Source organism: Bactrocera tryoni, unplaced genomic scaffold, assembly GCF_016617805.1.
Source record: "Bactrocera tryoni isolate S06 unplaced genomic scaffold, CSIRO_BtryS06_freeze2 scaffold_11, whole genome shotgun sequence".
Classification (NCBI taxonomy): domain Eukaryota; kingdom Metazoa; phylum Arthropoda; class Insecta; order Diptera; family Tephritidae; genus Bactrocera; species Bactrocera tryoni.
The window spans coordinates 9,882,648-9,895,728 of record NW_024395824.1 but is presented as its reverse complement, the minus strand read 5'-3'; positions in this window follow the sequence as shown (position 1 = coordinate 9,895,728).

Here is a 13,081-nt window from a genome sequence, read left to right as displayed (position 1 = left end):
TTTAGACTATTTTTTGTGGGGCTACGTCAAGTCTAAAGTCTACAGAAATAAGCCAGCAACTATTCCAGCTTTGGAAGACAACATTTCCGAAGAAATTCGGGCTATTCCGGCCGAAATGCTCGAAAAAGTTGCCCAAAATTGGACTTTCCGAATGGACCACCTAAGACGCAGCCGCGGTCAACATTTAAATGAAATTATCTTCAAAAAGTAAATGTCATGAACCAATCTAACGTTTCAAATAAAGAACCGATGAGATTTTGCAAATTTTATGCGTTTTTTTTTTAAAAAAAGTTATCAAGCTCTTAAAAAATCACCCGATATATATCTATATTGTACATATGTATATGAGCGTAAATACAACACGTATTTCCATACAAACGTATGTAAACTTGCCTAGGCCTAGCCAAGCACCATTGGTTTCGACTAAGTGTATCAGACCCTTGGTCTCGACCAGGGTTATATATACATACATATATGTATATAACCCTATATATCTACCTCCATAAGTTTTAGGTAACACATGCAACCGTTCTTCTTCTTCTTAATTGGCGTAGACACCGCTTACGCGATTATAGCCGAGTTAACAACAGCGCGCCAGTCGTTTCTTCTCTACGTGGCGCCAGTTGGATATTCCAAGCGAAGCCAGGTCCTTCTTCACTTGGTCCTTCCAAAGGAGTGGAGGTTTTCCTCTTCCTCTGCCTCCCCCGGCGGGTACTGCGTCGAATACTTTCAGAGCTTGAGTGTTTTCATCCATCCGAACAACATGACCTAGCCAGCGTAGCCGCTGCCTTTTAATTCGCTGAACTATGTCAATGTCGTCGTATATCTCGTACAGCTCATCGTTCCATCGAATGCGATATTCGACGTGGACAATGCGCAAAGGACCATAAATCTTTCGCAGAATTTTTCTCTCGAAAACTCGTAACGTCGATTCATCGGTTGGTGTCATCGCCCAAGCCTCTGCACCATATAGCAGGACGGGAATTATGAGCGACTTATAGAGTTTAGCTTTTCGTCGAGAGAGGACTTTACTTTTCAATTGCCTACTCAGTCCGAAAAAGCACCTGTTTGTAAGAGCAATCCTGCGTTGGATTTCCAGGCTGACATTGTTGGTGGTGTTAATACTGGTTCCTAAATAGACGAAATTATCTAGAACTTCGAAGTTATGACTGTCAACAGTGACGTGAGAGCCAAGTCGCGAGCGCGACGACTGTTTGTTTGATGACAGGAGATATTTCGTTTTGCCCTCGTTCACTGCCAGACCCATTTGTTTTGCTTCCTTGTCCAGCCTGGAGAAAGCAGAACTAACGGCGCGGGTTTTGAGGCCAATGATATCAATATCGTCGGCATACGCCAGAAGCTGTACACTCTTATAGAAGATGGTACCTTCTCTGTTTAGTTCTGCAGCTCGAACTATTTTCTCCAGAAGCAGGTTGAAGAAGTCGCACGATAGGGAGTCGCCTTGTCTGAAACCTCGTTTGGTATCGAACGGCTCGGAGAGGTCCTTCCCGGTCCTGACGGAGCTTTTCGTGTTGCTCAACGTCAGTTTACACAGCCGTATTAGTTTTGCGGGGATACCAAATTCAGACATCGCGGTTTAAAGGCAGGTGAGCAAAACTATTATACTCTGTAGCAACATGTTGCAAGAGTATAAAACAAAGATATGCTTAAGGGGGAGGAGGGTTAACTCGTGCAAAAACAATCATATTTTTGTAATTTTTTGTGACAACACAGCTAAAATCTGTTTACTGATATCATTGTACATTAAAGTATGGAATTCGAAAAATGTTATCAGTAAATATTCGAACGTGTCCGGGAAAGAAGTAGGACTGCGATGTCCCTCATAACTATTTTCGATTTCTTAATTCAAAATTTTAAATTAAAAATTAGATTTTCAATTTTTAATCTCTCCAACGGATCCAAACGGATCCATTATTATTTTGGGTTTGTGTTTTTTAATACTGATTTTTAGTTTTTACTCTAAGAACTTCTGAATTAATAAAATTTTTTAATTTGAATAGTTAAATTTGCCGATTAGAGACTATTAGAGTAGACTAGAGAAAAATTGTAGATGACATATGTTATACATAATTGTTTTATCTGGTATTTGGGATTAAATTTTTCTGTCTAATAAACGTTTTTGCTTAGTTTAAATCTACTATATCGATATTTTTGAAATTTTTAACTCTATTTGTGTTGGTAATTTAGGAGGTAACGCCGAAAAGTTATTTTGAAACTTGAGTAATAATTATTATTCAACAAAAAAAATTGGCAGATTTTTTCACAAAAAATCGCATTTTTCCTTCAAAGTATCTTAAAAAGGTTAAAAATTTATATGGCAAATTACATTAGTAAAGGGCAGTACTGGTCTTTATTGCCTAATTTTAATCCGATGTACATGATGGGCTTGCTGTTATTTCGATATGTTAGTAGATTTTAGTTAAGAAGTAGTAGATTTTAGGGTAGTCGCCTATTTACCAATTATTCAATCAATTCTCAAACAGAACATCCATACCATCTTTATTTTATTTAGTAAGTTTTTGTATTTGCAGTAGTTTTCACTATTTTCTCAGGTATACGTAGATATTATAAAAACAACAATTGGTAAATTTAAGCTTTCATTTTCAGCAGTATCAATTGATCTAAAAGACATCAGATCGACTGTTCCAAAATTTCGCCAATATCATCATTTTTGTTTGAATTTCAAATGCCAAACTTTACTTTTTATCTGGTACTGCAAAATATAAAATTTATTTACACGATAGTGAAATTTTTCCCTTGAATTCAACACAGAAAAAAGTTACCAATTGTTACCCAGACTTAAATAGAGTGATCTATTTGCTATTCCTACTTTTTTAAAGAAAAATTACAGAAACTTCAAATTTTATGGGAAATGTTTATTATCATTCGAAAAACATTATTTGACATTTTGTTTTGAAGATTATCTTTTTCAAATGTTGGTCGCGGCTACGTCTTAGATGGTCCATACGTTGAGTCCAATTTTCGATGACTTGTTCGGCCATTTCGACTGGTAACTGGCGAATGATAAGGGAGGCGCTTAGCTCAAAGGCCTGATTCGAAGAGTGATTGTCTGCATAGACTTTAGATATCCTCACAGGAAAAAGTCTAAGGGCGTGATATAACACGATCTTGGTGGCCAGTCGACCGGCCCAAAACGTGAAATTATCTGCTCACTGAAGTGTTCTCTCAATAAACCATTGATTGATGCGATATGTGGGAAGTGGCGCCGACTTGTTGAAACCAAATGTCGCAGAGATGACGAGCTTCAGTTTTATGCATCAAATAGTCGGTAATCATGGCGCGATAATAGTCGCCATTGATGGTTACGTTTTCACATATATAATATATGATTCCACCGACCCAAAAACCAGACCATCTCCAGGTTGCTCTTCGTCCCAACTGCGGTAAAATTGGCTTACTTATATACTCATTGAACAAGAAATGAGCTTAATCGCTGAACGAAAGTTGGCTCGAAAACGTCGGATCTTCTTAGTACTTTCAAGAGCTTATAGAGCGAAGCGATGTCGCATGGGAAGGTCGAGCGGCTTCAATTCTTGCACAAACTGTATTTTGTACGCTTTCAATTTAAGATTTCGACGTAAAATGTGGCAAGTCGTTCCACGGTTTTCGTGTACATTCTGAACAACGGTTGCTATATTTTCTTCACTGTGTGCTGGACGTGGTATATTTGGTTAAATATTCTTCTTCTTCTTCTTAATTGGTGTAGACACTGCTTACGCGATTATAGCCGAGTTAACAACAGCGCGCCAGTCATTTCTTCTTTTCGCTACGTGGCGCCAATTGGATATTCCAAGCGAAGCCAGGTCCTTCTCTACCTGGTCCTTCCAACAAAGTGGAGGTCTTCCTCTTCCTCTGCTTCCCCCGGCGGGTACTGCGTCGAATACTTTCAGAGCTGGAGTGTTTTCGTCCATTCGGACAACATGACCTAGCCAGCGTAGCCGCTGTCTTTTAATTCGCTGAACTATGTCAATGTCGTCGTATATCTCGTACAGCTCATCGCTCCATCAAATGCGATATTCGCCGTGGCCAACACGCAAAGGACCATAAATCTTTCGTAGAACTTTTCTCTCGAAAACTCTTAAGACCGACTCATCAGATGCTGTCATCGTCCGTGCCTCTGCACCATATAGCAGGACGGGAATTATGAGTGACTTATAGAGTTTGGTTTTTGTTCGTCGAGAGAGGACTTTGCCACTCAATTGCCTACTCAGTCCGAAGTAGCCCCTGTTGGCGAGAGTTATCCTGCGTTGGATTTTCAGGCTGACATTGTTGGTGGTGTTTACGCTGGTTCTCAAATATACGAAACTATCTACAACTTCAAAGTTAGGACTGTCAACAGCGACGTGGGAGCCAAGTCGCGATTGCGACGACTGTTTGTTTGATGACAGGAGATATTTCGTCTTACCCTTGTTCACTGCTTTGCTTCCTTGTCCAGTCTGGAGAAAGCAGAACTAGCAGAACGCGGGTGTTGTGGCCGATGATATCAATATCATCGGCATACGCCAGGAGTTGTACACTCTTATAAAAGATTGTACCTGCTCGATTAAGTTCTGCAGCGCGAATTATTTTCTCCAGCAGCAGGTTGAAGAAGTCGCACGTTAGGAAGTTGCCTTGTCTGAAACCTCGTTTGGTATCGAACGGCTCGGAGAGGTCCTTCCCGATCCTGACGGAGCTTTTGGTGTTTGGTGGTCAACGTTAGTTTTGCGGGGATACCAAATTCAGACATCGCGGCATAAAGGCAGCTCCTTTTCGTGCTGTCGAAAGCAGCTTTGAAGTCTACGAAGAGGTGGTGTGTGTCGATTCTTTTTTCACGGGTCTTTTCCAAGATTTGGCGCATGGTGATAATCTGGTCGGTTGTTTATTTTCCAGGTCTAAAGCCACACTGATAAGGTCTAATCAGATTGTTGACGGTGGTCTTTAATCTTTCACACAATACGCTCGATGGAACCATATATGCGATGTTAAGGAGGCTTATCCCACCGTAGTTGGCGCAGATTGTGGGGTCTCCCTTTTCGTGGATTGGGCAAAGCACACTTAAATTCAAGTCGTTAGGCATGCTTTCGTCCGACCATATTTTGCAAAAAACTGATGCATGCTGCTTATTAGTTCTTCGCCGCCGTGTTTGAATAGCTCGGCCAGTAATCCATCGGCCCCGCCGATTTGTTGTTCTTCAGGCGGGTAATTGCTATTCGAACTTCTTCATGGTCGGGCAATGGAACGTCTGCTCCATCGTCATGGATTGGGGAATCGGGTTCGCCTTCTCCTGGTGGTGTACGTTCACTGCCATTCAGCAGGCTGGAGAAGTGTTCCCTTCATAATTTAAGTATGCTTTGGGCATCGGTCACTAGATCACCTTTGGGGGTTCTACAAGAGTATGCTCCGGTATGGAAACCTTCAGTTAGCCGCCGCATCTTTTCGTAGAATTTTCGAGCATTTCCCCTGTCGGCCAGCTTATCAAGCTCTTCATACTCACGCATTTTGGCCTCTTTCTTTTTCTGTCTGAAAATGCGTCTCGCTTCCCTCTTCAGCTCTCGGTATCTATCCCATCCCGCACGTGTTGTGGTCGATCGTAACGTTGCTAGGTAGGCAGCCTGTTTTCTCTCCGCTGCGACACGGCACTCTTCGTCGTACCAGCTGTTCTTTTGCATTTTCCGAAAACTAATGGTTTCGGTTGCAGCTGTACGTAAGGAGTTTGAAATGCCGTCCCACAGTTCCCTTATACCGAGTTGTTGACGAGTGCTCTCAGAGAGCAGGAGTGCAAGTCAAGTAGAAAATCGTTCAGCTATCTGTTGTGATTGCAGCTTCTCGACGTTGAACCTTCCTTGTATTTGTTGGCGTCCGTTTTTGCTACACAGAGGCGGCTGCGAATTTTGGCTGCAACAAGACAGTGGTCCGAGTCAATTTTAGGACCTCGGAGCGCGCGCACATCTAAAACACTGGAGACATGTCTTCCGTCTATTACAAAATGATCGATCTGGTTGGTGATTTTTCGATCCGGAGACAGCCACGTGGCTTGATGAATCTTCTTATGCTGGAATCTAGTACTACAGATAACCATATTTCGGGCCCCGGCGAAGTCGATCAGCCTCAACCCATTTGGGGATGTTTCCTCGTGGAGGCTGAATTTACCGACCGTAGTCCCAAAGATACCTTCTTTGCTCACCCTGGCGTCAAAGTCGCCGAGCACGATTTTGACATCGTGGCGGGGGCAGCGCTCATAGGTGTGCTCCAAGCGCTCATTGAAGGCGTCTTTGATGACATCGTCCTTCTCTTCCGTCGGGGAGTGGGCGCAAATCTGTGATATGTTGAAGAACCTCGCTTTGATGCGGGTTGTGGCTAGACGTTCATTCACCGGAGTGAATGATAGTACTCGGCGACAGAGTCTCTCTCCCACCACGAATCTCACACCAAACTTGCGCTCCTTTATATGGCCACTGTAGTAAATGTCACAAGGACCTACTAGTCTCAGTCCTTGTCCCTTCCATCGCATTTCTTGGACGGCGGTGATGTCAGCATTCACTCTAACGAGGACATCAACCAGTTGGGCAGCGCCCCTACCTTATTAATTATTATCCAATAATTAATGCTGGGTCTCAAGATGGGTGATGGTGTTGCGAATGGTACGCTCATAAGGCCGATTATGTTGACCATAAGTTTAGCAAAGCGCTCGAAATATATTCTTAAAGACCTAGAATTTTCGTAATAAAGTTGTACGACTTGTAAACATTGTTCAGGCGTAAGTATTTCCCTGATGAAATGCCGAACAATACTAAACAAAAATAAGATGACAACTTGACACGACTCACACGTGGTCTGTCAATTAAAGGATATTGAAAAAAGTACCCTTATTTTGATTACTCGTTACAGTAACACAAAATTTAAACATCGCCTGAGTGTTTATTTTGAATTTTAATTATCAATTACGTTTCATTTGGAACGGAAATGCAAATTTCTATCTAACCTCTTAGATTCAAAGTCAAAATTAACAGTCTAACAAACACTTGTTAAAAAAAATTTTCTTTTTAGTCCAACAGGTTTTCGTTAACGTTCTTAGAAAGCTGGTAAGCTAGCAAAATACTTGTATACCACAGATGAAAGGTTTGTCCGGAAAGTAATAGGACTGAGTCGATTTAAATAAAATTGATTGAACCAATCGTTACAATTCTTTAAAGACACGGAGGGCATTCTCCAGAATAGCCTTGAGAGCCGAGGTGCATGCTGTTCGGATCTCCTCTGTCGTCTCAAAATGCTTGCCTTTCATTGGCCTTTTCAGGTAAAGAAACAAAAAAAGTCCGGTGGGTCACATCTGGACTGTAGGACGGCTGATGAAGCGTTAAGATGCCGACCTTGGTTAGATAGCTGTTCACAAGAAGGGCGATGTGAGCTGGAGCGTTGTCGTGGTGCAACTTCCAAATGGGTTACGATGTCTTGTCGGACCCGATTGCGCCTTCGTTTGGCTTTAACGGTTTGTTCAGGAGGAACAAATTCATGGTGGACGATGATTTTGATGTCAAAAAAGACATAGAACATCGATTTCACCTTGGATTTGCTTATTCTTCCGGTCCTCATCAGCGACCTCTTTTCCAAAAAGGTCAGGTGCCACCGATCCACACCACTTCTTGCTAAAGCAACATCTGGGTAAGCGTGCTTGATCATATCAAACGTTTCTGTAGCAGATTTTCCGAGTTTCACACAGAATTTAATCGCGTACCTCTGCTTTAACGAATGCTGCATTTTCGACTTGCACCACTAACAGAAACTGGTCGCGCTTGTTCCAGGTGCTCGGAGACAACTGACCATCCGCTCGTTTGGTAGCTAGGAACGCTCTCTACCGAATCCAGTCAGTGCGCGCACGTTCCGAAGTACAGTCGCGGCGGAAGAATGTCAGTCCTATTACCTTCCGGACAAACCCTGTACATACGTGTGAAAACCCAATGTACACTTTGAAAAATCTGAAATCGCTGACATTTTGTTTGCTTTCACTTGTCATTGAAAGCTATATATTTTCTCAATATTTTTACTACTAACGAAAAAAACATTCGAACGAGCAAGACCTCTAACGCTTTATAAGTGCGTAATTCTCAATACTACAACACTAACAAACTGAAATGTTAGTGATTTATAAATAAATAATGGAAGTAATTCATTTATTACTCTTTGCTAATGTTAAAATTGGAATTTAGAATTCTCAGCTGTAATTGAGTAATTTCAAGTCATTGATAAGTTTTAAGCATTTGGTCCGTATTTTATTACTTCTGAAATTGCTATCGTACTAAAATGTTTATTGGGTGAGTGTATACATACAAACGTTTATTGAAAAACTCAAAGGGGCCTGAATAGGATAGACGCTAAAATTTGTCTGTAAAATCAAGTGAATCTTGTTGGCGCTAAGTGTCTTAAATAGTAAGCAACCACTGGGTTCAAGTGGTTCAAGGTAGTGTCAATAACTTTCTGATATTTTTTTAGATCACCCGCCCACAGATATGCACCAGTGTGCAGGTGCGGATTTAATCTGTTTGTGATATCGAATTACAAGTAAGATTTCAAAATATCCATTGGAAATATTTAAAGGATAAATTTTAAGAAAAACAGATAACAAACCTGATGAAGAGTGCAATATTGATGTAGGTACGCGAAGAAAAATCAGTTAAAATCGTTTAGTATCGTAAGAAAACGGACAATACAAGCCCAATGCTTCAGAATTTTAATACCAACAAAAAGGAAAACAATTTTTATAATTTTTTGTGTATAAAATATAATATTCATATATATTGATTTAATTAATATATATACATTCCTTCGATATGTACACACATATGTATGCATACTTATTTTTCTTCTCAGTTGTCTCTGTACAACTACTATATAACAACAATGAAAAGAGAAAAGTTATTGTCATGACCTGAAAATCACTTCACTGTATAGAAACTTCATTATAAATAAATATGTAAATTTGGTTTGAAGTACACTCTTCTATTTTTATACATTGCTATTTTTAATTCTCAACAGAACCTTCCAAATCATTTAGAGAGTTGAAAACATTATTCGGTACGTTACTCCCTATCTCTACAAAGGTTCTGAATAAGTTGCCGAATGAAGCATTTTTTAAAATCACACAATTTCGAAGGCACAGGTGAATGTCTTCGAAATTAAATAATTCTTAGGAGAGCTTCATTATGTGGAAGTTCCCTATAAGAATGTTCGACGTTGTATGGATATATAATATGGTGGGTCAAAAAAACGAAAGTCTTTTTCGCTTGGTGATCTAAAAAATTGGTTGATAAACACTTCTATCCCCAAGTATGAGCTCTTAATTGCAACGGGAAAGTCCTCCACCTAACGGTTTTCTGTTTTTGTTCTTATTATCAGATAGCAAATTTTGTATCTCACTTGAAACTACTTGAAAATAAGGCAACTTTGTTCTTTTCTTTTGATTTTTATAACTCAATCAAAAAATACCATGTTAGATTGCAACGCTTACAGTCTCGAAGTAAATTTTATTTTTAATCAAGTTAAGTGTTTTTGAAATATTTATAGTCAAAAATTAACGAAAAAAAACAAAAGTTAAAAATTTAAACAATACTTACCCACCCTAATATGTAAGCATGTATAACCAACATAAATATTTACTGAACAGTGGTCGATATTTCATATCATATAGCTTAGATAGTTTGTAAAACAACAAATTGACACATACAAAACAGTTTTTATATGACGATATTAAAAAACAAAGTAAGGAAGAGCTAAGTTCGGACATAACCGAACATTTCTTGCTTTTGCAACTTGCAACGATTTAAGCCAGGAAGTACCTTCAGGTATATAACGCCTAAGGCGAGTTTTTACCCGATTTTATTCATTATTAGCACAAATATGCACCGTTATAAGAAGACCATGCTCTCTCAATTTTATTAATATACTTTACATATGGGTCGAATCATAGAAATATTAAAATAATGGCATGTACGGAATTTGGTTGAAATCGGTCGAGGTAACGGTGCCACGCCCATCGTCCAATTTTGTACCCGTCTCTATTGAAGCCATATAATTCCATTTTGGGTGTAAAATTGAATGGCTTCAGCGTATTTTGTTAATGATTTGTCGTCATTTTAATAGTTTTTAACCGTACGTTTTTATACGGAGTGAACGGCGTTACCATCCGACTTCCTTCATTTTCACACTGTCGATAGGAGCCCTTAAAATATTTGCGCTAAGCGAATTTAAGGTAGTAGTTTGGTAACTTGGGTTTAAAAATTCGAAAAAAAAATTCTTAAGAATATACTATGAAAATTTGAGACAGACATTCGAAATATTTCGGGAGTTATAACGAGTTTCCTAGAGCGCCTCGGAGTCCTCTCTCTCGGAGTTGTTGAACTTTAAACGCGTTTTTCTCAAAACATTGTTTTTCTGGTCGGCCCGGGTCCTAACTTTTTTTCTACTGAACCAATTGCTTTCAAATTCTAACAGGCTGTTCTACACACTTATAGTTCTCGTCGGAACTAACTAGAATTTTTTCACCTCTAACTTTTTATTTCACAACCCTTTCTTTGCTAAAATAAAAAGAAAGTCCGTCTTGAAATTTAACTTCAGTGGTTCCGACCAGTCATGGCATGTCTATAGAATAAGAATAATCAAGAATGTTTGATTTCAGATAACACCAAGAGCCAAAATCACTCGGGCCACCCATGTGCATTTTTTTGAGGTTCCAACTTCGAGTAACAATAATAATAATAATAAAGTATTAAATTTTTTCAAATACACTTTTTTTATATTTTCAATATCTAAATAAAAACACTCATTCACACTCACAAGATAATTCATTTTTATTTTCCTATAAAAAACCACCCTCCAAAGAAGTTATGAAAATAGGTATAAGTTACCAGACTACTACCTTAATTGTTGTAGGTTAAGTGGTTTAAGAGGTATGTACATTAAACTTATTAGAGGGCTCCCACTTTTTCACTTTATAGGTTTTCGGTTAATGGCGTTTTGTGAGCGTGGTCCCAAATACAAACTCCTACTTTTTTGCCAAGGGTCACGCATAACAAGTTTCATCAAGATATCTAAATTTTTATTGTAGTTATAGCTCGCACGGACGGATAGACAGACCCGAATTTCAACTCGTCTCGTCATCCTGATCATTTACTATATATACATACATACATGTATATAACCCTACATACATATTTGCCTCCATAAGTTTTAGGTAACACATGCAACCGTTAGGTAGTACAGCTGCTGGCGTATGCTGATGATATTGATATCATCGGCCTTAACACCCGCGTTAGTTCTGCTTTCTCCAGACTAGACAAGGAAGCAAAACAAATGGGTCTGGCAATGAACGAGGGCAAGACGAAATATCTCCTGTCATCAAACAAACAGTCGTCGCACTCGCGACTTGGCACTCACGTCACTGTTGACAGTCATAACTTTGAAGTTGTAGATAATTTCGTCTATTTAGGAACCAGTATTAACACCACCAACAATGTCAGCCTGGAAATCCAACGCAGGATAACTCTTGCCAACAGGTGCTACTTCGGACTGAGTAGGCAATTGAAAAGTAAAGTCCTCTCTCGACGAACAAAAGCCAAACTCTATAAGTCGCTCATAATTCCCGTCCTGCTATATGGTGCAGAGGCTTGGATGATGTCAACAACTGATGAGTCGACGTTGCGAGTTTTCGAGAGAAAAGTTCTGCGAAAGATTTATGGCGCGTTGGCCACGGCGAATATCGCATTCGATGGAACGATGAACTGTACGAGATATACGACGACATTGACATAGTTCAGCGAATTAAAAGACAGCGGCTACGCTGGCTAGGTCATGTTGTCCGAATGGACGAAAACACTCCAGCTCTGAAAGTATTCGACGCAGTACTCGCCGGGGGAAGCAGAGGAAGAGGAAGACCTCCACTCCGTTGGAAGGATGAGTGGAGAAGGACCTGGCTACGCTTGGAATATAAAATTGGCGCCACGTAGCGAAAAGGAGAAACGACTGGCGCGCTGTTGTTAACTCGGCTATAATCGCGTAAGCGGTGTCTACGCCAATTAAGAAGAAGAAGAAGAAGATGCAACCGTTATGAGAGCAAAACTATTATACTCTGTAGCAACAGGTTGCAAGAGCATAAAACAAAGATATACATATAAAAAAATTAAATACTGTTAGGAGTTATGGTTAAGGGGGAGGAGAGTTAACTCCTGCAAAAACAGGCATATTTTTGTAATTTTTTTATGGGAACACAGCTAAAATCTGTTTACTGATATCATTGTACATTAAAGTATGGAATTCGAAAAATGTTATCAGCAATTATTCGAACGTGTCCGGGAAAGTAGTAGAACTGCGATGTCCCTCATAACTATTTTCGATTTCTTAATTCAAAATTTTAAATTAAAAATTAGATTTTCAATTTTTAATCTCTCCAACGGATCCAAACGGATCCATTATTTTTTGGGTTTGTTTTTTTTAATACTGATTTTTAGTTTTTACTCTAAGAACTCCTGAATTAAAAATATACATATATATTGTTTTAATTTGAATGGATAAATTTGTCGATTAGAGACTACTAGAGTAGACTAGAGCAATATTGTAGAAGACATACACTATATTATTCATATTTTTTTTTTAATCCGGTATTTGGGATTACATTTCTTTTGTGTATCGAACGTTTTTGCTTAGTTTAAACCTACTACGCCGATACTTTTGAAATTTTTAACTCTATTTGTGTACGTAATTTAGGAGGTAACGCCGTAAAGTTATTTTGACACTTGAGTAATCATTTTTATTCAACAATAACAAATTGGCTTATTTTTTAGAAATTCAAATCTCAAAAATTTTTTCGGGATTACATAGGAAATGGATAAAAATATGGTCGGAGGAAAACATGCTCAACGATTGTAATGTAAGTGTGCTCTGCCCAATCCACAAAAAGGGAAACGCCATGTGCGGCAACTACCGTGTGATAAGCCTTTTCAACATCGCATATATGTAAGCTTCTATCGAGCGTACAGGTTGAAAGATTAAAGCACACCGTCAACAAAGTTAT